The 24,739-nt window shown below is 46.8% G+C and overlaps 1 long non-coding RNA gene across 1 annotated transcript; it reads left to right on the top strand.

Annotated features, from left to right (window-relative positions):
• Positions 1–19,966: 19,966 nt before the first annotated feature.
• LOC142557974 (uncharacterized) lies at positions 19,967–24,464 on the top strand. Its single transcript, XR_012822908.1, has 4 exons — positions 19,967–20,129; positions 20,898–20,996; positions 21,996–22,127; positions 24,186–24,464. It is a non-coding gene; the product is annotated as an uncharacterized LOC142557974 (long non-coding RNA).
• The last annotated feature ends 275 nt before the right edge of the window (positions 24,465–24,739 follow it).

The raw sequence follows: 24,739 nt of genomic DNA, 5'->3' as shown, positions 1-24,739 counted from the left end.
AGGTCATCCGGGAAACTATAGAAGCAGATTTCACTAGAAAACTGGTTAGTGTGTGCGTTAGTGACCCCTCTATCGTGCTGACTCCTAGTGAAGTCTTGTATCTCAACAGATAGAAATTATAATGTTTATTTTTTTCAAAGGGCGATGTTCTTAGTACAGTCACTTGCTGTTAGACACCCCTTGTGACTCATATTCTGCGCATGCCCGCTTTTGTACAAATACACATGATGTGGCAACATAATTAAATATTGTTGGAAGTCAGCGCAGTCTGTCATCTCTCGCAGTTCTTGTCATTCAAGCTGTACGTAATTTTATCTCATTAATTGCAAACTATCCCAAGAAACTACCCTTGTTCAGTATAATTATAATGTTTGATACGGCCATTTGCTGGCAAATGTTAACAGTGTGATATTTAACTTGAACTTTTGCATGATTGCCTATGCCTGTGTTCTTTTAGTAACCAGAGTATGGCTAATTTATTAAACCATATTTGCTAATTTGCATGCTCACATGCTATAGCATGCCTTAATCTTGAATTACTGCATCTAAGTGCAAATAATTTAGAAATTTACTATGTATTTTAAAACACTGTCCACATTTTCTGCTCAGCAAAATCGTTTAATCAACAGTGGTTTGTTTTTATCAGGCCTCCTACGGCACTTTGCACCCAGGCACTAGTAGATGTGGAATATGCACTCTTTTGATTTATAGTAAGAAAAGAACCTATTTTCAAACTACATATTGTATATGTACCAGTGCCTTAGAGTTACAAAACAAAAATTTATAGAAACTGGTATTGTAGTTAGAAAAACCGCTACACAGCACCTTTAGCCCAGAGAACTCTCGTTTCACAAAAGAGGACAAACTATGTAGGCACTAAAAAATTCTACGTATTTTTTGTGCTCAAGTAATCTTGTTGGAAATAGAAAATTAGCAATAAGGCTTCTGGCATAAACCTCACTTAAAGCATGTCTATGCTTGGAAAGTATTGTTTCAGTCTGAAAAATGTTGGCCAGTTATGCTTTACATCGACTTTCCAAACTTTTCATAATGCTTTGCGATTACATTAGTGTACAAAATAACACGTGCCTTTCTTGTGCGTTTGCTCTGCATTTCAATTGCTTCCCTAATTCACCTTTGCAATATGCCTTTTTTTAAGGCATCAAAACTTGAATTTTCGTTCACTGGAGCCTAATACTAAAAATTTATTCCTTTATGTGGCGCAAAACACTGCGAATCAACCCAGGCTCTTTCAGTGCCGCTATACATAGTTTCTTCTCTAATAACAGATTTGATCAATACATATATTTTAGGTACCTTTGGGGGGAATGTACATGTTCTTGTACTTACCGATGTGTGGTGATTGTGCATGTTTATATTTCATGTGATTTATGTATATGTTGTACTCTGTATTGCAGCATGCAATAAATATATTTGCGTTTTCTTGAAAATGCAGAATATATCTTACCAGTCTGTGTTGCATATTATTTGGATATGGAAATCGTGATAACCTTGGTGTTGATATACATGCTCAAAAGTGTCAAGTTTGCTAGGTTGTATTTGTGCAGCGAAGACAGGTTTTCCAATATACACCATGAATTACTAATATGTAATGTGATCCACACGTATAGGTGTTGTGTATGCCCATCGAAGCTTCAAGGCCGGCTGTTTGACAGTGCGTTTGGTAGCCGAACTTGAACCTTCTGGCACACGAAATAGTTGCGCGAGGATCGCTGTACATAGTAGTAATTGAAGGCGTGTACTGCCGAATCTGCCTTCCATACACGCTAGAAATAAAAGGGTGTACACCCTTCCAACACCCACACAGATGGGTGTTAATTTGGACGAGCACCCTTACACCCTAAATTTATTTTGCTGGACACCCTTCCTTTAGGGTGCTATAGTGGCACCCCAACTGTAGGGTGTAGACAACAGCACCCTTAGGGTGTTCGTCTGGCGACAAACTGATTTACACCCTTAAGGGTGTTAAAATGTTTAGTGTGTAGCTACAATAATACCTGGGGTCAGATAAAGCGCCAAACCTTTCCCGGTTAGATTCAGTACACACGAAACTAACTGTGGCACACAGTCGAGCTGCTTTTCGCTAACTGCGCACTACGCCGAGCGCGGACACTCTGCTTGAAAAGTGCCCCAAAATGTTGTGAAATTACGCTACAATAATGTCTAGGGTCAGAGAAAGCGCCAAAACTTGTCCCGGTAAGATTCAGTACACGCAAAACTAACACCGGCACACAGCCGATCTGCTTCTCGCTAACTGCGCCACTACGCCGAGCGCGGCCACTGTGCTTGAAAAGTACCGCAAGAAGTCGTGAAATTAGCTACAATAATGTCTGTGGTCAGATAAAGCGCCAAAACTTCTCCCGGTAAGATTCAGTACACACGAAACTAACTGCGGCACACAGCCGCGCTGGTTTTCGCTAACTGCGCAATACGCCGCGCTCGGCCACTCTGCTTGAAAAGTACCCCAAAAGTAGTGAAATTAGCTACAATAATGTCTGGGGTCAGATAAAGCGCCAAAACTTGTCCCCGTAAGATTCAGTACACGCGAAACTAACTGCGGCACACAGCTGCGCTACTTTTCGCTAACTGCGCCACTACGCCGAGCGCGGCCACAGTGCTTGAAAAGTACCGAAAAAAGTAGTGAAATTAGCTACAATAATTTCTGGGGTCAGATAAAGCGCCAAAAGTTGTCCCGGTAAGATTCAGTACACACGAAACTAACGGCGGCACACAGCCGAGCTGCTTTCCGCTAACTGCGCCACTACGCCGAGCGCGGCCACAGTGCTTGAAAAGTACCGAAAAAAGTAGTGAAATTAGCTACAATAATTTCTGGGGTCAGATAAAGCGCCAAAAGTTGTCCCGGTAAGATTCAGTACACACGAAACTAACGGCGGCACACAGCCGAGCTGCTTTCCGCTAACTGCGCCACTACGCCGAGCGCGGCCACAGTGCTTGAAAAGTACCGAAAAAAGTAGTGAAATTAGCTACAATAATTTCTGGGGTCAGATAAAGCGCCAAAAGTTGTCCCGGTAAGATTCAGTACACACGAAACTAACGGCGGCACACAGCCGAGCTGCTTTTCCCTAACTGCGCCACAACGCCGAGCGCGGCCACAGTGCTTGAAAAGTACCGAAAAAAGTAGTGAAATTAGCTACAATAATTTCTGGGGTCAGATAAAGCGCCGAAACTTGTCCCGGTAAGATTCAGTACACGCGAAACTAACTACGGCACACAGCCGCGCTGCTTTTCGCTAACTGCGCCACTACGCCGAGCGCGGCCTCTACGCTTGAAAAGTACCCCAAAAGTAGTGAAATTAGCTACAATAATGTCTGGGGTCAGATAAAGCGCCAAAACTTGTCCCCGTAAGATTCAGTACACGCGAAACTAAGAGCGGCACACAGCCGGGCTGCTTTTCCCTAACTACGCACTACGCCGAGCGCGGACACTCTGCTTGAAAAGTACCCCAAAAAGTAGTGAAATTACCTAAAATAATGTCTGGGGTCAGATAAACGCCAAAACTTGTCCCGGTAAGATTCAGTACATGCAAAGCTAACTGCGGAACACAGCCGCGCTGCTTTTCGCTAACTGCGCCACAACGCCGAGCGCTGCCACTGTGCTTGAAAAGTACCGCACAAAGTAGTGAAATTAGCTACAATAATATCTGGGGTCAGATAAAGCGCCAAACCTTTCCCGGTTAGATTCAGTACACACGAAACTAACTGTGGCACACAGTCGAGCTGCTTTTCGCTAACTGCGCACTACGCCGAGCGCGGACACTCTGCTTGAAAAGTGCCCCAAAATGTTGTGAAATTACGCTACAATAATGTCTAGGGTCAGAGAAAGCGCCAAAACTTGTCCCGGTAAGATTCAGTACACGCAAAACTAACACCGGCACACAGCCGATCTGCTTCTCGCTAACTGCGCCACTACGCCGAGCGCGGCCACTGTGCTTGAAAAGTACCGCAAGAAGTCGTGAAATTAGCTACAATAATGTCTGTGGTCAGATAAAGCGCCAAAACTTCTCCCGGTAAGATTCAGTACACACGAAACTAACTGCGGCACACAGCCGCGCTGGTTTTCGCTAACTGCGCAATACGCCGCGCTCGGCCACTCTGCTTGAAAAGTACCCCAAAAGTAGTGAAATTAGCTACAATAATTTCTGGGGTCAGATAAAGCGCCAAAAGTTGTCCCGGTAAGATTCAGTACACGCGAAACTAACTGCGGCACACAGCTGCGCTACTTTTCGCTAACTGCGCCACTACGCCGAGCGCGGCCACAGTGCTTGAAAAGTACCGAAAAAAGTAGTGAAATTAGCTACAATAATTTCTGGGGTAAGATAAAGCGCCAAAAGTTGTCCCGGTAAGATTCAGTACACGCGAAACTAACAGCGGCACACAGCCGAGCTGCTTTTCCCTAACTGCGCCACTACACCGAGCGCGGCCACAGTGCTTGAAAAGTACCGAAAAAAGTAGTGAAATTAGCTACAATAATTTCTGGGGTCAGATAAAGCGCCAAATGTTGTCCCGGTAAGATTCAGTACACACGAAACTAACGGCGGCACACAGCCGGGCTGCTTTTCGCTAACTGCGACACTACACCGGGCGCAGCCACTGTGCTTAAAAAGTACCCCAAAAATTAGTGAAATTAGCTACAATAATGTCTGGTGTCAGATAAAGCGCCAAAACTTGTCCCGGTAAGATTCAGTACACGCGAAACTAACAGCGGCACACAGCCGAGCTGCTTTTCCCTAACTGCGCCACTACGCCGAGCGCGGCCACAGTGCTTGAAAAGTACCGAAAAAAGTAGTGAAATTAGCTACAATAATTTCTGGGGTCAGATAAAGCGCCGAAACTTGTCCCGGTAAGATTCAGTACACGCGAAACTAACTACGGCACACAGCCGCGCTGCTTTTCGCTAACTGCGCCACTACGCCGAGCGCGGCCTCTACGCTTGAAAAGTACCCCAAAAGTAGTGAAATTAGCTACAATAATGTCTGGGGTCAGATAAAGCGCCAAAACTTGTCCCCGTAAGATTCAGTACACGCGAAACTAACTGCGGCACACAGCTGCGCTACTTTTCGCTAACTGCGCCACTACGCCGAGCGCGGCCACTGTGCTTGAAAAGTACCGAAAAAAGTAGTGAAATTAGCTACAAGAATGTCTGGGGTCAGATAAAGCGCCAAACTTGTCCCCGTAAGATTCAGTACACGCGAAACTAACACCGGCACACAGCCGATCTGCTTCTCGCTAACTGCGCCACTACGCCGAGCGCGGCCACTGTGCTTGAAAAGTACCGCAAGAAGTCGTGAAATTAGCTACAATAATGTCTGTGGTCAGATAAAGCGCCAAAACTTCTCCCGGTAAGATTCAGTACACACGAAACTAACTGCGGCACACAGCCGCGCTGGTTTTCGCTAACTGCGCACTACGCCGCGCTCGGCCACTCTGCTTGAAAGGTACCCCAAAAGTAGTGAAATTAGCTACAATGATGTCTGGGGTCAGATAAAGCGCCAAAACTTGTCCCCGTAAGATTCAGTACACGCGAAACTAACTGCGGCACACAGCTGCGCTACTTTTCGCTAACTGCGCCACTACGCCGAGCGCGGCCACTGTGCTTGAAAAGTACCGAAAAAAGTAGTGAAATTAGCTACAATAATGTCTGGGGTCATATAAAGCGCCAAAACTTGTCCCCGTAAGATTCAGTACACGCGAAACTAAGAGCGGCACACAGCCGAGCTGCTTTTCCCTAACTGCGTCACTACGCCGAGCGCGGCCACAGTGCTTGAAAAGTACCGAAAAAAGTAGTGAAATTAGCTACAATAATTTCTGGGGTCAGAGAAAGCGCCAAAACTTGTCCCCGTAAGATTCAGTACACGCGAAACTAAGAGCGGCACACAGCCGAGCTGCTTTTCCCTAACTGCGTCACTACGCCGAGCGCGGCCACAGTGCTTGAAAAGTACCGAAAAAAGTAGTGAAATTAGCTACAATAATTTCTGGGGTCAGAGAAAGCGCCAAAACTTGTCCCGGTAAGATTCAGTACACGCGAAACTAACAGCGGCACACAGCCGAGCTGCTTTTCCCTAACTGCGCCACTACGCCGAGCGCGGCCACTGTGCTTGAAAAGTACCCTAAAAAGTAGTGAAATTACCTAAAATAATGTCTGGGGTCAGATAAAGCGCCAAAACTTGTCCCGGTAAGATTCAGTACAAGCGAAACTAACGGCGGCACACAGCCGAGATGCTTTTCGCAAACTGCGCCACTACATCGGGCGCGGCCACTGTGCTTAAAAAGTACCCCAAAAAGTAGTCAAATGAGCTACGACAATGTCTGGTGTCAGATATAGCGCCAAAACTTGTCCCCGTAAGATTCAGTACATGCAAAGCTAACTGCGGAACACAGCCGCGCTGCTTTTCGCTAACTGCGCCACAACGCCGAGCGCTGCCACTGTGCTTGAAAAGTACCGCACAAAGTAGTGAAATTAGCTACAATAATATCTGGGGTCAGATAAAGCGCCAAACCTTTCCCGGTTAGATTCAGTACACACGAAACTAACTGTGGCACACAGTCGAGCTGCTTTTCGCTAACTGCGCACTACGCCGAGCGCGGACACTCTGCTTGAAAAGTGCCCCAAAATGTTGTGAAATTACGCTACAATAATGTCTAGGGTCAGAGAAAGCGCCAAAACTTGTCCCGGTAAGATTCAGTACACGCAAAACTAACACCGGCACACAGCCGATCTGCTTCTCGCTAACTGCGCCACTACGCCGAGCGCGGCCACTGTGCTTGAAAAGTACCGCAAGAAGTCGTGAAATTAGCTACAATAATGTCTGTGGTCAGATAAAGCGCCAAAACTTCTCCCGGTAAGATTCAGTACACACGAAACTAACTGCGGCACACAGCCGCGCTGGTTTTCGCTAACTGCGCACTACGCCGCGCTCGGCCACTCTGCTTGAAAGGTACCCCAAAAGTAGTGAAATTAGCTACAATGATGTCTGGGGTCAGATAAAGCGCCAAAACTTGTCCCCGTAAGATTCAGTACACGCGAAACTAACTGCGGCACACAGCTGCGCTACTTTTCGCTAACTGCGCCACTACGCCGAGCGCGGCCACTGTGCTTGAAAAGTACCGAAAAAAGTAGTGAAATTAGCTACAATAATGTCTGGGGTCATATAAAGCGCCAAAACTTGTCCCCGTAAGATTCAGTACACGCGAAACTAAGAGCGGCACACAGCCGAGCTGCTTTTCCCTAACTGCGTCACTACGCCGAGCGCGGCCACAGTGCTTGAAAAGTACCGAAAAAAGTAGTGAAATTAGCTACAATAATTTCTGGGGTCAGAGAAAGCGCCAAAACTTGTCCCCGTAAGATTCAGTACACGCGAAACTAAGAGCGGCACACAGCCGAGCTGCTTTTCCCTAACTGCGTCACTACGCCGAGCGCGGCCACAGTGCTTGAAAAGTACCGAAAAAAGTAGTGAAATTAGCTACAATAATTTCTGGGGTCAGAGAAAGCGCCAAAACTTGTCCCGGTAAGATTCAGTACACGCGAAACTAACAGCGGCACACAGCCGAGCTGCTTTTCCCTAACTGCGCCACTACGCCGAGCGCGGCCACTGTGCTTGAAAAGTACCCTAAAAAGTAGTGAGATTAGCTACAATAATTTCTGGGTTCAGAGAAAGCGCCAAAACTTGTCCCGGTAAGATTCAGTACACGCGAAACTAACAGCGGCACACAGCCGAGCTGCTTTTCCCTAACTGCGCCACTACGCCGAGCGCGGCCACAGTGCTTGAAAAGTACCGAAAAAAGTAGTGAAATTAGCTACAATAATTTCTGGGGTCAGATAAAGCGCCAAAAGTTGTCCCGGTAAGATTCAGTACACGCGAAACTAAGAGCGGCACACAGCCGAGCTGCTTTTCCCTAACTGCGCCACTACGCCGAGCGCGGCCACTGTGCTTGAAAAGTACCCTAAAAAGTAGTGAGATTAGCTACAATAATTTCTGGGGTCAGAGAAAGCGCCAAAACTTGTCCCGGTAAGATTCAGTACACACGAAACTAACGGCGGCACACAGCCGAGCTGCTTTTCCCTAACTGCGCCACTACGCCGAGCGCGGCCACAGTGCTTGAAAAGTACCGAAAAAAGTAGGGAAATTAGCTACAATAATTTCTGGGGTCAGATAAAGCGCCAAAAGTTGTCCCGGTAAGATTCAGTACACACGAAACTAACTACGGCACACAGCCGCGCTGCTTTTCGCTAACTGCGCCACTACGCCGAGCGCGGCCACTGTGCTTGAAAAGTACCCTAAAAAGTAGTGAGATTAGCTACAATAATTTCTGGGGTCAGAGAAAGCGCCGAAAGTTGTCCCGGTAAGGTTCAGTACACGCGAAACTAAGAGCGGCACACAGCCGAGCTGCTTTTCCCTAACTGCATGCGCCACTACGCCGAGCGCGGCCACTGTGCTTGAAAAGTACCCTAAAAAGTAGTGAGATTAGCTACAATAATTTCTGGGGTCAGAGAAAGCGCCAAAACTTGTCCCGGTAAGATTCAGTACACACGAAACTAACGGCGGCACACAGCCGAGCTGCTTTTCCCTAACTGCGCCACTACGCCGAGCGCGGCCACAGTGCTTGAAAAGTACCGAAAAAAGTAGTGAAATTAGCTACAATAATTTCTGGGGTCAGATAAAGCGCCGAAACTTGTCCCGGTAAGATTCAGTACACGCGAAACTAACTACGGCACACAGCCGCGCTGCTTTTCGCTAACTGCGCCACTACGCCGAGCGCGGCCTCTATGCTTGAAAAGTACCGCAAAAGTAGTGAAATTAGCTACAATAATGTCTGGGGTCAGATAAAGCGCCAAAACTTGTCCCCGTAAGATTCGGTACACGCGAAACTAAGAGCGGCACACAGCCGAGCTGCTTTTCCCTAACTGCGCCACTACGCCGAGCGCGGCCACAGTGCTTGAAAAGTACCGAAAAAAGTAGGGAAATTAGCTACAATAATTTCTGGGGTCAGATAAAGCGCCAAAAGTTGTCCCGGTAAGATTCAGTACACACGAAACTAACGGCGGCACACAGCCGAGCTGCTTTTCCCTAACTGCGCCACTACGCCGAGCGCGGCCACAGTGCTTGAAAAGTACCGAAAAAAGTAGGGAAATTAGCTACAATAATTTCTGGGGTCAGATAAAGCGCCAAAAGTTGTCCCGGTAAGATTCAGTACACGCGAAACTAAGAGCGGCACACAGCCGAGCTGCTTTTCCCTAACTGCGCCACTACGCCGAGCGCGGCCACTGTGCTTGAAAAGTACCCTAAAAAGTAGTGAGATTAGCTACAATAATTTCTGGGGTCAGAGAAAGCGCCAAAACTTGTCCCGGTAAGATTCAGTACACGCGAAACTAACTACGGCACACAGCCGAGCTGCTTTTCGCTAACTGCGCCACTACGCCGAGCGCGGCCACTGTGATTGAAAAGTACCCTAAAAAGTAGTGAGATTAGCTACAATAATTTCTGGGGTCAGAGAAAGCGCCGAAACTTGTCCCGGTATACGATTCAGTACACGCGAAACTAACAGCGGCACACAGCCGAGCTGCTTTTCCCTAACTGCGCCACTACGCCGAGCGCGGCCACAGTGCTTGAAAAGTACCGAAAAAAGAAGTGAAATTAGCTACAATAATTTCTGGGGTCAGATAAAGCGCCAAAACTTGTCCCCGTAAGATTCAGTACACGCGAAACTAACAGCGGCACACAGCCGAGCTGCTTTTCCCTAACTGCGCCACTACGCCGAGCGCGGCCACAGTGCTTGAAAAGTACCGCACAAAGTAGTGAAATTAGCTACAATAATATCTGGGGTCAGATAAAGCGCGATACCTTTCCCGGTTAGATTCAGTACACACGAAACTAACTGGGGCACACAGCCGCGCCGCTTTTCGCTAACTGCCCCACTACGCCGAGCGCGGCCTCTATGCTTGAAAAGTACCCCAAAAGTAGTGAAATTAGCTACAATAATGTGTGGGGTCAGAGAAAGCGCCGAAACTTGTCCCGGTAAGATTCAGTACACACGAAACTAACACCGGCACACAGCCGATCTGCTTCTCGCTAACTGCGCCACTACGCCGAGCGCAGCCACTGTGCTTGAAAAGTACCGCACAAAGTAGTGAAATTAGCTACAATAATATCTGGGGTCAGAGAAAGCGCCGAAACTTGTCCCGGTAAGATTCAGTACACACGAAACTAACTGCGGCACACAGCCGCGCTGCTTTTCGCTAACTGCGCCACAACGCCGAGCGCAGCCACTGTGCTTGAAAAGTACCGCACAAAGTAATGAAATTAGCTACAATAATTTCTGGGGTCAGAGAAAGCGCCAAAACTTGTCCCGGTAAGATTCAGTACACACGAAACTAACTGCGGCACACAGCCGCGCTGCTTTTCGCTAACTGCGCCACAACGCCGAGCGCAGCCACTGTGCTTGAAAAGTACCGCACAAAGTGGTGAAAAAGTTACAATAATGTCTGGCGTCAAAGAAAGCGCCAAAACTTGTCCCGGTAAGATTCAGTACACACGAAACTAACTGCGGCACACAGCCGCGCTGCTTTTCGCTAACTGCGCCACAACGCCGAGCGCAGCCACTGTGCTTGAAAAGTACCGCACAAAGTAGTGAAATTAGCTACAATAATATTTGGGGTCAGATAAAGCGCCAAACCTTTCCCGGTTAGATTCAGTACACACGAAACTAACTGGGGCACACAGCCGCGCCGCTTTTCGCTAACTGCCCCCCTACGCCGAGCGCGGCCTCTATGCTTGAAAAGTACCCCAAAAGTAGTGAAATTAGCTACAATAATGTGTGGGGTCAGAGAAAGCGCCGAAACTTGTCCCGGTAAGATTCAGTACACACGATACTAACTGCGGCACACAGCCGCGCTGCTTTTCTCTAACTGCGCCACAACGCCGAGCGCAGCCACTGTGCTTGAAAAGTACCGCACAAAGTAGTGAAATTAGCTACAATAATTTCTGGGGTCAGAGAAAGCGCCAAAACTCGTCCCGGTAAGATTCAGTACATGCAAAGCTAACTGCGGAACACAGCCGAGCCGCTTTTCGCTAACTGCACCAGTACGCCGCGCTCGGCCACTGTGCTTGAAAAGTACCGCAAGAAGTCGTGAAATTAGCTACAATAATGTCTGTGGTCAGATAAAGCGCCAAAACTTCTCCCGGTAAGATTCAGTACACACGAAACTAACTGCGGCACACAGCCGCGCTGCTTTTCGCTAACTGCGCCACTACGCCGAGCGCGGCCTCTATGCTTGAAAAGTACCCCAAAAGTAGTGAAATTAGCTACAATACTGTGTGGGGTCAGAGAAAGCGCCGAAACTTGTCCCGGTAAGATTCAGTACATGCAAAGCTAACTGCGGAACACAGCCGAGCCGCTTTTCGCTAACTATGCCACTTCGCCGAGCGCGGCCACTGTGCTTGAAAAGTACCCTAAAAAGTAATGAAATTAGCTACAATAATTTCTGGGGTCAGATAAAGCGCCAAAACTTCTCCCGGTAAGATTCAGTACACACGAAACTAACTGCGGCACACAGCCGCGCTGCTTTTCGCTAACTGCGCCACAACGCCGAGCGCAGCCACTGTGCTTGAAAAGTACCGCAAGAAGTCGTGAAATTAGCTACAATAATGTCTGTGGTCACATAAAGCGCCAGAACTTCTCCCGGTAAGATTCAGTACACACGAAACTAAGTGCGGCACACAGCTGCGCTACATTTCGCTAACTGCGCCACTACGCTGAGCGCGGTCACTGTGCTTGAAAAGTACCCTAAAAAGTAGTGAAATTAGCTACAATAATTTCTGGGGTGAGAAAAAGCGCCAAAACTCGTCCCAGTAAGATTCAGTACATGCAAAGCTAACTGCGGAACACAGCCGAGCCGCTTTTCGCTAACTATGCCACTTCGCCGAGCGCGGCCACTGTGCTTGAAAAGTACCCTAAAAAGTCGTGAAATTAGCTACAATAATTTCTGGGGTCAGATAAAGCGCCAAAACTTCTCCCGGTAAGATTCAGTACACACGAAACTAACTGCTGCACACAGCCGAGCTGCTATTCGCTAACTGCGCACTACGCCGAGTGTGGCCACTGTGCTTGAAAAGTACCGCAAAAAGTAGTGAAATTATCTACAATAATGTGTGGGGTCAGATAGAGCGCCAAAACTTGTCCCGGTAAGATTCAGTACACACGAAACTAACTGCGGCACACAGCCGCGCTGCTTTTCGCTAACTGCGCCACAACGCCGAGCGCAGCCACTGTGCTTGAAAAGTACCGCACAAAGTAGTGAAATTAGCTACAATAATGTCTGTGGTCAGATAAAGCGCCAAAACTTCTCCCGGTAAGATTCAGTACACACGAAACTAACTGCGGCACACAGCCGCGCTGCTTTTCGCTAACTGCGCCACTACGCCGAGCGCGGCCTCTATGCTTGAAAAGTACCCCAAAAGTAGTGAAATTAGCTACAATACTGTGTGGGGTCAGAGAAAGCGCCGAAACTTGTCCCGGTAAGATTCAGTACATGCAAAGCTAACTGCGGAACACAGCCGAGCCGCTTTTCGCTAACTATGCCACTTCGCCGAGCGCGGCCACTGTGCTTGAAAAGTACCCTAAAAAGTAATGAAATTAGCTACAATAATTTCTGGGGTCAGATAAAGCGCCAAAACTTCTCCCGGTAAGATTCAGTACACACGAAACTAACTGCTGCACACAGCCGAGCTGCTTTTCGCTAACTGCGCACTTCGCCGAGTGCGGCCACTGTGCTTGAAAAGTACCGCAAGAAGTCGTGAAATTAGCTACAATAATGTCTGTGGTCAGATAAAGCGCCAGAACTCCTCCCGGTAAGATTCAGTACACACGAAACTAAGTGCAGCACACAGCTGCGCTACATTTCGCTAACTGCGCCACTACGCTGAGCGCGGCCACTGTGCTTGAAAAGTACCCTAAAAAGTAGTGAAATTAGCTACAATAATTTCTGGGGTCAGAGAAAGCGCCAAAACTCGTCCCGGTAAGATTCAGTACATGCAAAGCTAACTGCTGCACACAGCCGAGCCGCTTTTCGCTAACTATGCCACTTCGCCGAGCGCGGCCACTGTGCTTGAAAAGTACCCTAAAAAGTCGTGAAATTAGCTACAATAATTTCTGGGGTCAGATAAAGCGCCAAAACTTCTCCCGGTAAGATTCAGTACACACGAAACTAACTGCTGCACACAGCCGAGCTGCTTTTCGCTAACTGCGCACTTCGCCGAGTGCGGCCACTGTGCTTGAAAAGTACCGCAAAAAGTAGTGAAATTATCTACAATAATGTGTGGGGTCAGATAGAGCGCCAAAACTTGTCCCGGTAAGATTCAGTACACGCGAAACTAACGGCGGCGCACAGCCGAGATGCTTTTCGCAAACTGCGCCACTACATCGGGCGCGGCCACTGTGCTTAAAAAGTACCCCAAAAAGTAGTCAAATGAGCTACGACAATGTCTGGTGTCAGATATAGCGCCAAAACTTGTCCCCGTAAGATTCAGTACATGCAAAGCTAACTGCGGAACACAGCCGCGCTGCTTTTCGCTAACTGCGCCACAACGCCGAGCGCTGCCACTGTGCTTGGAAAGTACCGCACAAAGTAGTGAAATTAGCTACAATAATATATGGGGTCAGATAAAGCGCCAAACCTTTCCCGGTTAGATTCAGTACACACGAAACTAACTGTGGCACACAGTCGAGCTGATTTTCGCTAACCGCGCACTACGCCGAGCGCGGACACTCTGCTTGAAAAGTGCCCCAAAATGCTGTGAAATTACGCTACAATAATGTCTAGGGTCAGAGAAAGCGCCAAAACTTGTCCCGGTAAGATTCAGTACACGCAAAACTAACACCGGCACACAGCCGATCTGCTTCTCGCTAACTGCGCCACTACGCCGAGCGCGGCCACTGTGCTTGAAAAGTACCGCAAGAAGTCGTGAAATTAGCTACAATAATGTCTGTGGTCAGATAAAGCGCCAAAACTTCTCCCGGTAAGATTCAGTACACGCGAAACTAACTACGGCACACAGCCGCGCTGCTTTTCGCTAACTGCACCAGTACGCCGCGCTCGGCCACTGTGCTTGAAAAGTACCGCAAGAAGTCGTGAAATTAGCTACAATAATTTCTGGGGTCAGATAAAGCGCCAAAACTTCTCCCGGTAAGATTCAGTACACACGAAACTAACTGCGGCACACAGACGAGCTGCTTTTCGCTAACTACGCACTACGCCGAGCGCGGACACTCTGCTTGAAAAGTGCCCCAAAAAGTAGTGAAATTAGCTAAAATAATGTCTGGGGTCCGAGAAAGCGCCAAAACTCGTCCCGGTAAGATTCAGTATACATGCAAAGCTAACTGCGGAACACAGCCGCGCTGCTTTTCGCTAACTGCGCCACAACGCCGAGCGCAGCCACTGTGCTTGAAAAGTACCGCACAAAGTAGTGAAATTAGCTACAATAATATCTGGGGTCAGATAAAGCGCCAAACCTTTCCCGGTTAGACTCAGTACACACGAAACTAACTGCGGCACACAGCTGCGCTACTTTTCGCTAACTGCGCCACTACGCCGAGCGCGGCCACCGCCCTTGAAAAGTACCCTAAAAAGTAGTGAAATTAGCTACAATAATTTCTGGGGTCAGAGAAAGCGCCAAAACTCGTCGCGGTAAGATTCAGTACATGCAAAACTAACTGCGGCACACAGCCGAGCTGCTTTTCCCTAACTGCGCACTACGCCGAGCGCGGCCACTGTGCTTGAATAGTGCCCCAAAATGTTGTGAAATTGGTTACAATAATGTCTTGCGTTAGAGAAAGCGCCGAAACTTGTCCCGGTAAGATTCAGTACACACGAAACTAACTGCGGCACACAGCTGCGCTACTTTTCGCTAACTGCGCCACTACGCCGAGCGCGGCCTCTATGCTTGAAAAGTACCCCAAAAGTAGTGAAATTAGCTACAATAATGTCTGGGGTCAGAGAAAGCGCCGAAACTTGTCCCGGTAAGATTCAGTACACGCGAAACTAACTACGGCACACAGCCGAGGTGCTTTTCGCTAACTGCGCCACTACGCCGAGAGCGGCCACTGTGCTTGAAAAGTACCCCGAGAAATAGGGAAATTAGCTACAATAATGTCTGGGGTCAGATAAAGCGCCAAAACTTGTCCCGGTAAGATTCAGTACACACGAAACTAACTGCGGCACACAACCGAGCTGCTTTGCGCTAACTGCGCAACTACGCTGAGCGCAGCACTGTGCTTAAAAAGTACCCCAAAAGTAGTGAAATTAGCTACAATAATGTCTGGGGTCAGAGAAAGCGCCTAAACTTGTCCCGGTAAGATTCAGTACACACGAAACTAACTGCGGCACACAGCTGCGCTACAATTCGCTAACTACGCACTACGCCGAGCGCGGACACTCTGCTTGAAAAGTACCCCAAAAAGTAGTGAAATTAGCTAAAATAATGTCTGGGGTCCGAGAAAGCGCCAAAACTCGTCCCGGTAAGATTCAGTACATGCAAAGCTAACTGCGGAACACAGCCGCGCTGCTTTTCGCTAACTGCGCCACAACGCCGAGCGCAGCCACTGTGCTTGAAAAGTACCGCACAAAGTATTGCAATTAGCTACAATAATATCTGGGGTCAGATAAAGCGCCAAACCTTTCCCGGTTAGATTCAGTACACGCGAAACTAACTGCGGCACACAGCCGAGCTGCTTTTCGCTAACTGCGCACTACGCCGAGCGCGGCCACTGTGCTTGAATAGTGCCCCAAAATGTTGTGAAATTAGTTACAATAATGTCTTGCGTTAGAGAAAGCGCCGAAACTTGTCCCGGTAAGATTCAGTACACGCGAAATTAACTGCGGCACACAGCCGCGCTGCTTTTCGCTAACTGCACCAGTACGCCGCGCTCGGCCACTGTGCTTGAAAAGTACCGCAAGAAGTCGTGAAATTAGCTACAATAATTTCTGGGGTCAGATAAAGCGCCAAAACTTCTCCCGGTAAGATTCAGTACACACGAAACTAACTGCGGCACACAGACGAGCTGCTTTTCGCTAACTACGCACTAGGCCGAGCGCGGACACTCTGCTTGAAAAGTACCCCAAAAAGTAGTGAAATTAGCTAAAATAATGTCTGGGGTCCGAGAAAGCGCCAAAACTCGTCCCGGTAAGATTCAGTACATGCAAAGCTAACTGCGGAACACAGCCGCGCTGCTTTTCGCTAACTGCGCCACAACGCCGAGCGCAGCCACTGTGCTTGAAAAGTACCGCACAAAGTAGTGAAATTAGCTAAAATAACGTCTGGGGTCAGATAGAGCGCCAAAACGTGTCCCGGTAAGGTTCAGTACACGCGAAACTAACTGCGGAACACAGCCGAGCTGCTTTTCGCTAACTGCGCACTACGCCGAGCGCGGACGCTCTGCTTGAAAAGTACCCCAAAATGTAGTGAAATTATCTACAATAATGTCTGTGGTCAGATAAAGCGCCAAAACTTCTCCCGGTAAGATTCAGTACACACGAAACTAACTGCGGCACACAGCTGCGCTACATTTCGCTAACTGCGCCACTACGCTGAGCGCGGCCACTGTGCTTGAAAAGTACCCTAAAAAGTAGTGAAATTAGCTACAATAACTTCTGGGGTCAGAGAAAGCGCCGAAACTTGTCCCGGTAAGATTCAGTACACACGAAACTAACTGCGGCACACAGCTGCGCTACTTTTCGCTAACTGCGCCACTACGCCGAGCGCGGCCACCGCGCTTGAAAAGTACCCTAAAAAGTAGTGAAATTAGCTACAATAATTTCTGGGGTCAGAGAAAGCGCCAAAACTCGTCGCGGTAAGATTCAGTACATGCAAAGCTAATGGCGGAACACAGCCGAGCCGCTTTTCGCTAACTGCGCCACTACGCCGAGCGCGGCCTCTATGCTTGAAAAGTACCCCAAAAGTAGTGAAATTAGCTACAATAATGTCTGGGGTCAGAGAAAGCGCCGAAACTTGTCCCGGTAAGGTTCAGTACACGCGAAACTAACTGCGGCACACAGACAAGGTGCTTTTCGCTAACTACGCACTACGCCGAGCGCGGACACTCTGCTTGAAAAGTACCCCGAAAAGTAGTGAAATTAGCTAAAATAATGTCTGGGGTCCGAGAAAGCGCCAAAACTCGTCCCGGTAAGATTCAGTACATGCAAAGCTAACTGCGGAACACAGCCGCGCTGCTTTTCGCTAACTGCGCCTCAACGCCGAGCGCAGCCACTGTGCTTGAAAAGTACCGCACAAAGTAGTGCAATTAGCTACAATAATATCTGGGGTCAGATAAAGCGCCAAACCTTTCCCGGTTAGATTCAGTACACGCAAAACTAACTGCGGCACACAGCCGAGCTGCTTTTCGCTAACTGCGCACTACGCCGAGCGCGGCCACTGTGCTTGAATAGTGCCCCAAAATGTTGTGAAATTAGTTACAATAATGTCTTGCGTTAGAGAAAGCGCCGAAACTTGTCCCGGTAAGATTCAGTACACGCAAAACTAACACCGGCACACAGCCGATCTGCTTCTCGCTAACTGCGCCACTACGCTGAGCGCGGCCACTGTGCTTGAAAAGTACCGCAAGAAGTCGTGAAATTAGCTACAATAATGTCTGTGGTCAGATAAAGCGCCAAAACTTCTCCCGGTAAGATTCAGTACACACGAAACTAACTGCTGCACACAGCCGAGCTGCTTTTCGCTAACTGCACACTAAACATGTTTACACCCTTATGGGTGTTAAGGGGGGTGCTTTCTGCATTTACACCCACGTCCACACCCTTTTAGCACCCCTTTCGGTCAAAACACCCTCTCACGAGGGTGTATACCACACATAAGGTGCGACTTTTCTAGAAGAAGGGTGCTAAATCAACGACTGAAGGGTGTTGAACGCATTGATGCATAAACCTAAGTAACGTGTACACGTCCACGCATTGAGAAAGGTATGTATGTATTGCATTTTTAATGCGAAAGCATTTTATGGCCTTTCAGGTAGGAAAGATGGCGTTCTCCGCAACAACCATCCATACGGGACCCTGCTCATGCCAATCTTGTCGCTTCCCTTGAAAGCATTCAGAATCGCGCCGCCCTTTTATTCTCTCAAATTATTCACGTCATTTTAGCGTCACGTCCATGAAAAGAACACTAGGTCAACCTGACCTTTGGTTACGTCGTAGGTACCTTCGTCTCTGTATTTTTCATAGAATATGGTACTTTAACCCTTCTCTTAAAAATATTTTCACCCCACCAAGTTATATCTCGTCTCACATGGACCATCAACACAAAATTCATGTGCCATTCTTCCTTTTTGCCAAGAACAGCCACTGAATGGAACCGCCTTTCCGCCTCCACAGTCTCAATTTGTGACACCACTAATTCAACATCGCTGTTCAAAGTGTCTTACAGTTTGATTTTCTATTCTTGCCCTGCACTGCAAATATTGTATAATTTCACCCCTTCTATCTGTTGTATCTACTAGGCCTTGAAAGTATGTATAATAAAGCAATAAAATGTGACGTCATCAGCGCCTTGTATGACGTCAGTAGTGATACAGAAGGTAGTAAATAGAACAACGTTAATTATGAGCAATTATGGGTAAATAATGTGTATTAGGGTGGAATAAATTCGGTTAAGGTTCGTACAAACTGTAGCAAGGTGGATTGCGGCAGATGAATTGTAAAGGACACGTGACAATGTAGTGCGTATCATGGTCACGTGATAATTGCAAGTGTACATCCATGAAGTCATTAAGTTTTCGCATTCCTAAGTGACTGTCGATCTTTTTCTAGGATTCTGATGTTACTGGCATGACGGCCACTCCAAAATGTATCATTGAGAAAATGTACCCACTTTCACTTACAATTTAATTATCACTATATTTTGTGCTCACAATTATATTATCATGCAATTTAACACTTCTAAGACAAACTGCAATAGCAGAATGAAAACGCGCGAGCAACTTGCACAATTCTGCACGAATGTTTCGGTGTCCGTAAAAGCCCAACAAAAAGTGGCGAAATTAAAGAAGCTGTGTGGATACATTGCTGAACAAACAGGGACGTGCTGTTAGACGAGCCTCTGCTGTACAATGGCATCAACGCACAATTTGCTTGGTGAAGCCATAACGAAGACATTTATAGCGGCGAGATCACGCTGGAAGTTCTCAAATCCGAATCTCCACGTACCTTGCCTAAGTTATTCAGAGTTTTACTAAGCTACTGGTCTGTTTTCTAAGCGCATCCTCGGACACAGTTTGTAAGGCTCAGCCTGTATATTAGGGGCTGGTTTCGTCAAAGCTGTAATTGCTTATCCACAGCATACGCTCTTGCAAACACATTCTTCAGTCGCCTCATGAATGCTTACGCGTCGCTGTCGCACGACCAAGATGTGAGGGTCTTTATCGAGCCAGGATATCGCTGTAACTACACTGTGACCTCGCAAGGTTGCTTCGTTCGGACGCAGCAAATAATCTAATCGCACCCGCAGAGGAGCGCCGATCGTCTCGCTCACGGTCCCGATTTGTGTACTGTACCCTCAGTCATGCAGCACCAGACTGCGCCCCCCCCCCCCAAAAAAAAAAGATGCTCGGCACAAAACCGAGTAACAACTACCCGCCTCACCGCTCTAGTTGGAGACCAGAACGAAGCAGCAGCAAACAGGCGGCCATGCGAGCAAGCAAACCTGTCAGAATAAACGTTCAATTTGCGCGGCCGCCCCCTGCCCAATGAAAAGCGACCGGAAGTGACGGGAGGACGCTGTACAGTCACATGCCGTCACTTCGGCGCGCGACAGGACGGGAAGGCGGAAGCTACGCCATTATTGCATTCTCTCGCTACATGAAATGCGTTCGCGTCTCGCGCTGTGCGAAATAATTTTACACGTGCGATTAGTTTTGTGCGCGGTGTAGAGAAAGGTGTGGCCCGTGCTTTGTGTATTACTCGTGCTCCACTTCAAAGCAAAGCGTTCGTACGCACTGGAAGATGGATCCACGGACGCTGAGACGAGCAGTTGCAATGTGCCCTGTGTCGGCGGTCGGTAGTACTGCCATAATGGGAATTTTCAGGCAAGTGCCCATTTATTTGGTATTTCTTTGGTGGGTTACGTGTTTTTGTTCGCTCTAGAAGTTTCTTACTGTGATCTCGTAGCATAATTCACTAATGTAAGAGCAAGAGCAGCTGCACTCCTAGTAGGGAAGTTAACTACCTCGATCGCGCCCCGTCTTATATCGGGCGCGGTGCGCCTGCATAGTTACGCTTTGTTTCTCTGCGCTTGAACGTTCGTAGATGTGCTTCTTTTGTGCGTTCAGCGTGGCTTCTTGTAATCTGGTCGACCACTTTTGCGTCGCGTAGAAAAAGGACGACTGACTTTGCCACCTTTCAAAAGAACTGGCGCGGTATTGGTTCTCCCTGATGCGGTCGCGTGCTGCTGTTGCGGCTTGCCGGGCGCCTTTAGCATGTTTTCGGCTCGTTTTGTCTGTGCGTGTGTGCGCTCAGCTCGCTTTGTGTGCGTGCGTGCGTGTGTGCGCGTGCGTGCGTGCGCGCGCGTACATGCCGGTTTGTATGGGCCGGCGTGCTTGTGTGTGTCTAGTGCGTACGTGTTTTGTGAGCTTGTTTCTGTGTGGGTCGCTGTGTGTGCGTGCACGTGATAGCGTGTCTGCCTGCATGTATGTGTGCTTGTTTCTGTTTATCAGTGTGCGCGTGCGTGCTTTTGTGTCTGCGCTTTGAGAGTGCGTATATTTTTGTGCGCGCGAGTGCGTTTTGTGTGCGTGCATATGTATTGCATAAGGCCGGTAGAGTTTTACTCGCAATAAAACTCTTCCAATTTGGTGCAGCGAGTGTTGCCGCCTGAAACCCGAGTTTGGTTTCAAGCCAACCTGGACAACTGCTGTATGAGGCGCCGTTTCTCAGGAGGATCAGTGGGAAGGCGTCAGGTATACGCTTCCTCCTTTTTCCCTCCTCTGCCCTGATGAATTGATATCCTTGATTGTTATTCTAAAGGGAACGTTACATCCAGAGCATAAATAAATGATTAAGAAATCTGGTAGTGTGTTTCACCATTACGCTAATGCTGAGCTTAAAGACCTGAATTTCCCATTAGCCCACATTTCCGTTGATACAGACAACCGCTGAAATTGTGAACATCAGGTTTTTCGATACGTCCTACGTATATAGCAATTGTCCTCAGGAGCTCTAATGAATTTTGAAAATTTGGAGTGTTGTTCATGTGCTTTAGAGGTATCATATGCAAGCTTTAGGTCTCTCCTGGTAGTTTGCATGCCCTTCGAGAGCTGTCGCCTATAGCCCTATTGAAATTCGTAACTACAGTTTGGAGAACTGGGGAAGCTGCAAGGCTTCTCCTGGCTCTCGAGAAACTGTTTAAGCTGCAAGTGTAGGTTGAGGAGTTTGGGGTTGGTCACACGAAGGCTTTTTTATGCCTTAGCAGTAGGAGTGTCAAAGGATAAAAAATTCAGTGTGTCAAGCGTGGGAAGCTGCTTATGTGGTAGAGGCTTGTGTGTTTGTTGTGTGTGCATGTGTGTGTGTGCGCGCGCGTGCATGCATGCGTGCGTGTATGTGAATTTGCTCCTCACAAGGGAGTGTGTGTGTAAGTGAGCTACTTCTTTGGTGGTGCTATTTGCCAAAAATTGGGAAGAAAACACAATGATCAATATAACTTGAAATAATAAGCGATGCAAAGCATGCTGGCAGAGTAGCGACAGCAGCATATGAGCATACAAACGTGCAGCTGTGTGACAATGTTAATGCATGACTGCAACATCTAGAAGGAAGCTTGCTTCTTTTTCAGTAAGCAGCACAAAGTCCATATTTTTTGCTTTTCTCGTGCAAATCAAAACGAGGCTCATTGCCAGTGATCTTTTCTTTCATTCTAATAGCATTTGTTTATCTTGAACTTAGAGCGTTGTTTCTCGCAGGTCATGCAGATGATACCAGCAATTTCACAATGCCCAGCCTTGGTGCCCTCCATCAAGAGCAAGCCACTTGCATTCCCCTTCAGGCAGATAGATGGTTGATGTCTTCTAGGAAGCAGTTGGGAAGACAACATTGTAAGTAGATATAGGTGTGAAGTTTAATATAGTAAGTCAAGTTATAATTTAAAACTCTGAGGCTCCTTGGCGGCCTAAGCTTGATATTATGTGCAGTTGTGCGTGTTTTTAAATATTTCCGATTGTACTGCATACTGCAGGTATGACTGCTGATCCAAAGCATACACTTGCATTTTCTTGATGGCCTTTCATAATGAGGATTTTCTTTGTGCAAGAATATTCACAGACTGGAGTATTCCAGCACGATATTCTTTATTGTGCATTCAGTGCTAATTTCGTATGACCTTCCTGCTACCAATGTTTTTGCAGGAAAGGAATATTTCTTTACTCCATGCAATGAGCTTGTTATTTGCTCGTTGCATTACTCTGCTACCTTTAATTTAATCCCGTATAATTCTCAAAACCTTAAAATTTTAGCTGTTTTTATTTCAAATACAATATCAAAATGCGCCGGATTGCAATCTAGACTGCAAGGGATTTGAAGAAATTACAAGAAACTAGGACCTCTCATGGGTGTTAAAAAACATTTCCGCAGGCATTGCGCCTATTTCTTGTACTGAGCTAGCTGCTCATGAATATTGCAAGCATATGTCATTTCGCACAGTTTTGCAGGATATAGTAGGCCTATCATTGTCACTAAGCACAACCTTTCCTCATTTGCATCATGCAAATCTGCCTCATGCTTAATTTGGGACAAGTCTTGAAAAATGAATGTTTCATAATTTAGAAACTACACAAAGTATTGGTTGGGGCTTGGCAGTTTTCAGACAACTTGACCATGTTGAACCTAGCCATTACAAGACGAGTAAAAAAAAACATGCACAGGAGGACTCATTCAATCAAATGCAATGCTGTGGTGATTTTCCATGTGGAAAAATGTAATTTTAGGCGGGAGAGGGTGGGTAGCCAATTTACAACCATAGCGACTCATGCGGGTAGTGGCAACACAGGATGAGAAATGGTTGTGGCTCTGAGGTTCATTGAATATGAACACTTATATACAATCCCTCCTTCCCCCAATGAGGGGTAACCATGCAATATATTTCGGGTGGTAAAGATGATTCTTTTAGGAGACGAGAAATTTCAGGCTCTAGTTGAGAGGCTACATAAAGAAGGACCATGTATGTATTCGCAGAATAACATAAACTGCCTAGGATGGGTATCATAGTTTAGAGCATGAAGTAAAAAGTGGGAGCATGACGAAGGATCGTAAGTTTATTTAAACTTATGATCTTTGTGAATACTACTTGTCACCATATCGCCAAGCTAACCCATTGAAAGAAAGGGGCCTGCTCTAAGGAAAATAGCTAACACATGCTAAATTTTCAAGGGAAGTATGCCAAAATGTCAGTTCTTACTAAATTAGTAAATAAGAAATACACAATAAATTTCAGTATACAGAAATGGTCTAATAAACTGCATTGGAGAGTTGGAGATTGTTGGGCTGAATGCAGGTATTGCAGGGCAAATGAGAATGCCAGTGGGGGTTCCCTCATTTTCATTTTGTGTGCACTCTGTAAAACTACTCTGTCTCCTAGTGTAATAATGTTGTGTAAAAACAGCCATATTTTAATGTCTTATGCATGTCACTCTTAATGTACCATATCCCGTAAGGTTCTCAGCTGCAGTACTTATAAAGTGTAATGCAGAGATATATTGCAGATTTCATGTCAATTTATATTAGGGTCACATACACACTCCTGGACAAATGTCTGTTGAGAGATGTCATTGGTAGTGTCATTAAATTTAATTCACTTTTATTTTCTATGGTGAAAAGGCTACTGTAAATTTATTTGCTTTTGCTGCTGTATGTGCCTTGTATTCAAAGTGACATAGTGGTTTAGTGTTCACAGTAAATGCAATTCCTAAATTTGCAAAATAAAAATTTCTCCTATCTTTCACCTGTCTTGCCCAGTTGCCTGAGCTGTGAATTGTTCCCAGTCACATTAATTAAGTTTGCTACTTTCAGGAGCTTGCTGCCTTATCGAATTTTCCACAGTGTACATGTGTAATTGCAGACTGAACTCTTATGATTCTCTTCTTATTTTGCTAATACAGGACGCAAGATTCCAGCAATGCCATGCGCTGCATTTATTGGTCAAGATGCTCAGAGAATGGAGTCCCTGCACCTCGTGGTTAACCGTGAACATTTTTTTTTCTTTTGGAAAGCTAAACGTAATTTGCTGCATCAATTGCATTTTTGCAGCTCAGATGTGTACTATATTTTTCTAATTTTTAATCAATTAATATTCACTGTGCAGTATAAAAAATGATGTACAGTGGGAAGGACAAGGACTGCGAGAGATGACATACACTGCGCTGACTTCCAACAATATTTTATTGCATTGCCACATAATGTGTTTATACACAAGAGGGGGGGCGCAGAAAATGAAAGGCAGTCACAAGGGGTGTTCTAACAGCAAGTCAATGTACTGAGAACATGGTCACGAAAAAAAAATCGCAATATTTATCTGTTGAGATACAAGACTTCACTAGGGGTCAGCGTGATAGAGGGGGAACTAACGCACACACTACCCAATTTCCTGGTGCAATCAGCTTCAATAATGTACCGGGTGAGCTGTGTCTCGCTAGAACTTGCGTATCTTCAAAGA

This window comes from Dermacentor variabilis, chromosome 9 (genome assembly GCF_050947875.1).
Source record: "Dermacentor variabilis isolate Ectoservices chromosome 9, ASM5094787v1, whole genome shotgun sequence".
Taxonomy (NCBI): Eukaryota; Metazoa; Arthropoda; class Arachnida; order Ixodida; family Ixodidae; genus Dermacentor; species Dermacentor variabilis.
This window is presented reverse-complemented; position numbering and strand designations above follow the sequence as displayed.